General features: G+C 46.1%; 1 non-coding gene across 1 annotated transcript; it reads left to right on the top strand.

Moving 5' to 3' along the window:
* Positions 1–1623: 1623 nt before the first annotated feature.
* Positions 1624–1697, top strand: TRNAT-AGU (transfer RNA threonine (anticodon AGU)). The gene has a single exon. It is a non-coding gene; the product is annotated as a tRNA-Thr (tRNA).
* The last annotated feature ends 3335 nt before the right edge of the window (positions 1698–5032 follow it).

Here is a 5032-nt window from a genome sequence, read left to right as displayed (position 1 = left end):
AGTAAACAATGCAATGTAAAATTGGCACACAAGACCGTCAAAGCTTCCCTTTGTTTAATAATCTAGTAATTACTTGTTGTACAGAGACTGTCATTTGATTTCATCTCTCTAAAAGCAGTGAAACATTGCTCTAACTATGAAAAAAATCCCTAATGATGGGGTGGAATTTTCTGGTGAGTGTAAATAAGTTTCTAGACTGCCTTAAAATTTGCACTTACTAATATTTGATAACTTAATTATATAGCATTCTTATGGATCTTGCTAAGTCTTGATACTGATTGGGGGTGGTCATCAGTCTTGTCTCCTCTCTCTCCTGCTTCATCAGATGCTCGACTGTTGTGGTTTCAATGTCACTCAGTTTCTAGGGTACTCATTTCTTCCTGTTTTCCATGTGTCACCCTTTGCATTTTATTTGCCCCCACCAAAATTTTCCTTTCCTTTTTTTTTTTTTTTTTTTTGTGCCTAAAGCACTGCATTTTGGGCTTAGTTTCCTCTTTGCAGCAGCAGACTTGGATGTCAGCCTCCCTAATTGTAGGTGTCTACTGGGTCTTTGGCCCTGGCTCCCCCTCTGTAAGGGAAACTTAGCTAGCAAGACACAGCTGCCTGCATGCCCCAGGACACAAGTTAAAATGTAACAAGCCTCCTCACAGGGAAACAATGTACAGATGGTATCACGGACTGTAATTTTCTCCAGGCTGTATAATTCCTTCCTATGGTAACATAATTTATGTGCTTCATGTGCCCCTAGAAGAAACTCAGTTATGAAATGCATGTGCCCGGAGACCCTGTATTGCTCCTCATATTCCCACCCCTTTGTTGAGCGCTGTCTTCAGTCTCTGGACCACCACCACTAGAGAGAATCCCTCCTGTCTGTAAGTCCCAATAAATAAAGCTTATCATTGACACCGAGTGTATCCTTTGCTCTTGTAGCCGCCTGGTCCTGTGCCCTTCAGGGGCTCGGTTGGAACACTGAGTTTTTGGGGTCTTCCTTGGCTAAGACAGTTCAGCCCAATTGACCCTCCTCTTGGGCCTCTGTTCGGTGGTTGATGGGGGTGCAATGACGGGAGGTGTCTGGGAGCCCCAAGGTGGCAGAAGCCATGGCAAGGCTGGTTTGTGGGCTCCTAATGAAATATTGCAGGATTTTTATATATTTCTCAGATTTGTGTGCCAGAGAAAATTGTCTGGCACTCTTCCCATAGATCTGAAAATGGTCTATTTCACTGGGATAAATAGCAACAGATTATTATAAAAGAGAAGAAAACCAGCATTTTTCAGAAGACTTCGTTTTGCCAAAGGATTTAGATAATATATGATCTCAGTTAAGACTCACAACATTCACCAGTGCTTCAGGGAATGGTAATATCATTATCCCCAGATACAGATTTGAGATTGAGAAAGACCTTCCCCATAAAGTTGTAAAAACTCTGAGAAAAGAAAAGACTCAGCTGTCTATTTCAATGGTCCATTGGCTAAAATATATTTTTCTTTTAGTGGAGTGTAGTATTGCAAAAAGGAAGTAGGGAAGGAAAGGGAAAAATTGGGAGCATTCATTCTTGAGAATTGCTGACGGAAGACTGCTGTGATATACTAAATATGAGAGCTTTAAAACAAGCTGCTGTCTTTGGCTCCGTGGCTTAGTTGGTTAAAGCGCCTGTCTAGTAAACAGGAGACCCTGGGTTCGAATCCCAGCGGGGCCTTTTGAGGAACGCTTTTATTAAGTACTCATGGCTTGGAAATAACTACAATTTAGAGCTCATGAAGAAGCACCAGAAATCAACCAACAGCATCCTGTTAACAACGATCCCAATATGTCCTAAACTCAAGCGGGGAACCTCTACTTTACAGAATTCCACAAGGAATTCCTGCAGATTCGGTGAGATCCTTGGCAGTTCTCAGGGCTTGTTACCTGTAATTGTGCCCTATCTTGTAATTCTCTGTAATGTTCTGTCCATCCCTACGATTCCACATTAAAATTAGTCCGAATCAAACTACTACACCAAGGCAGAAATGCCCAACCCACCATGATTATTGAGCACTATAGATTTCTGAAGCCTTACATGGAACCAGCGACGGGCGTTTTATGTGGGATTCTCGGCCCTGCTCTCTTTTTCGGGAGCCCGCGTTTGACCCCTCACTGCCTCTCCTTCCTTCCGGCCTCTTTCTGTTCCGTAGTCTTCATTCTCGGCCCTTGAAATTTACTCACACAGCCGCCGAAGAGCTCTTTAGCTTGAGATGGAAAGTGTTGTTTCTCCAACATTCCCTCCCTCCCCTCCCATCGCGTTTCCCTGCAGCTGGAGCCCGAGTCCCGGCCGCTTTCCCCCTGCAGGTGCAGGCTGGCGCTGGCGGGCACCGCTGCAGGCGCCTGCGCCGCGCGCTCCGGGCCCACGACGACGGGTCCCCTGGCGCGGATCCTGCCCACGAGAGACGAGAAGCCCAGCGCGGAGCGGAGGCGCGTCCCCGGCACAGGCTGAGGAGAACTGGACGTGGACAGAGCTCCAGGAGCAGCTCCGCGGGGGGAGCGAGGGCCCTCCCCGAGGAAGCTGAGCTGTGCGGGGAGAACGGGGTGAGCGTCCCGGGGAGCGCGGAGCCGCGCGCAGCTCCAGCAGGAGACGCAGCCTCTGCCTCGGGGTTCCCCTCAGCGAGTCAGTGACGCTGTGAGCAGCCGAAATGACGCCTCACCTCAAACAGGGACACGGGGACGGGAGGGGGCACGAGGGTCTTGAGCAAGGGGAGGGGCGAAAGGAGCAAAGGGAAGTGGTATGAGAGAGTATGTGTTGCTCCTGTAGGAGACATAAAGGGAGGTGCCAACTGTATCTGAGGGAAAGAGAAGCTGCTGTACTGCATCACTTAATGAACTGTGGACATTCGTGCCATCAAGTGTTAGCATTAGAGTAGACAAAGAAAAAAGAAATTTACATCGGAAGCGTTCCAACCTAACTCCTGAAGGGCATGAGTTCTTGGAGCCTGAGACCAAAGAATGCAGCTGGCAGTGAATCGGACACAACCTTTACTGAGAATTACCAACAGGAGAGAGTCTCTGTTGGCGCCCACTGAAATATGAAGATTGTGCTCGGCAAAGAGACAGGAAAATGAGGAGCGTTATAAGGGGCTTCAGAACAAGAACATTCCGAAGGGTAAAAAACCGTTTCTGCTAGGGTCATGTGAAGCGTACACATGGAGTCTGTAGATGTTTTCACTATGTTCACAGGAAGGACATTTACCAAGTACATTTCCTGCTTTGGGAAGATTATAGATTGTGATACCATCTATACATTCTCTCCCCTTGGAGAGTGTTTTTAATCTTTAACTTACCTCTAGGTCACACAGGCAGCTATGTGCTGAGGACTTGGGGGAGGCGGGGTTCCCACAATCCACCCCCCTGTAGCAGCCTACATTGACCGTAGCACAAGCACTGCATCCACATTTCACAGCAACAGCACAAAGGAACAGAATAATTGGAGTCTTCTACCAAAAGCTAGAAGTCCTATGAAAACATGTTACCAGGGCCAAGAAAGGGAATTAGACCAATCAAATAGAGGTCAATTGTTAATTTATCAATGTATGTGTTCTTGCATATGATATAGAGCTTGTGAAATATTATGGGAGTGATCAGGAATATACACAACACTGAACTTTATGAGGGCCAGGTCCCGTGTTGTGCTGCAGTAAGAATATCGAAAGTCATCCTCTATTGTGAAACTACCTTTTGTAGTTGGGTGGTTTCTTTGTTTAATAAGGAATTGCTACTTTGGGGGTCATTAAGGGCTTGAGCAGTGTGATTCGCTAAAGCCCTTGTGTGCCTTTCAGTGACAATTGTAGTTCTGCCTGGCACAAAAATATCCAATGGGTAGAACGGCCAGGGGCACACTTTACTCTACAGCTAGCCTTGACAGTAAAATTACACAACAGCCACCCTACATTAGAGATTCCCTCTTGTCGTTCCGTGCAGACAGGGGCAGTGTGATCTCGGGTGACAGACTCAGCTGTTAACCATCCTAAATCATTATATGTAGCATATCCTGATAAAAGCCTGGGCTCATTTACCTGTTACAAAGGAAAAATATGGTTATAAGTCTCATAAAAGATGGCAGCTGAATCTGTCTTAAATGAGAAGGTCTTGTTCCAAACTCACCAATGGGTCATATTCTGCCATGCCAGCAAGGGGTTCCACACTGTCTGATTTGCAGAAGTTAGAGTCCAAGAAAGATCAGTATCATCTGAAGATGGTAAGTCTGTGCAAACCCAACATTGAGTTCAATTGTGGGGATGGGTTACTGCTGAAGCACTGTAGAAATGTATTGGCTAGGGTGCTATGCATAAAAAGAAAGATGTTTACGGGGGAAAATAAGGGGCAGATCATGCTGGTCTAACAATATGCAAGCAACAATTCCATTAGTAGATAACAAAGTACCAGATAGGGGAGTCTATGAGAATGCTTCCAATAACATATATTTCCCCCTTCTCAGTTCTCTGACTTCTGTATGGCAACCTTGAAAACGAGTTTACATATAAGGAGAGTGCACATAGATACACACAGGGCCCCAGCTATTTGCTGTCCTGATCGGTTGCCTTTCTAACTTCACCTGTCAGTTTTCAGGGACCCAGTGGGGACACCTTTCTGTTTGGAGTTACCCAGTCCTTCTTTTGAGCTCAGGATTCTCAAACTGGGCCTCATGACCAGGGTATTTGGACGACTTTATCCTGACCAACCGCCTTACCTGTTTCCTGTACTAACCTGCCTTAACTCCCCCTCAGAGAGTTTACACCCTTATTCTTAGAGGGAGCTGGAGGGTGATGGTCATTCTTCTGTAGAAGCTTCCTGCTGGTTATGGGCGGGAGTCTCTGCCCGAGGGGGTGTGAAAATCTCTGGCTATTCTATTGAGGTTGAGGGAAGGCAGGTCCAGCACCATGCTTGGAACTGGATGAAATCCCTACATGACTAATACATTTCTCTGGAAGGCATTGACTCTGGAAGAAATAAATTTGGTTAGAATTTTAAAGATATGTAGTCTGTCTGAAAGTATAAAGTGAA

Source organism: Dasypus novemcinctus, chromosome 22, assembly GCF_030445035.2.
Source record: "Dasypus novemcinctus isolate mDasNov1 chromosome 22, mDasNov1.1.hap2, whole genome shotgun sequence".
Lineage (NCBI taxonomy): Eukaryota > Metazoa > Chordata > Mammalia > Cingulata > Dasypodidae > Dasypus > Dasypus novemcinctus.
Note: the sequence above shows the minus strand (reverse complement) of the source record. Positions and strands in the feature narration are given on the sequence as shown.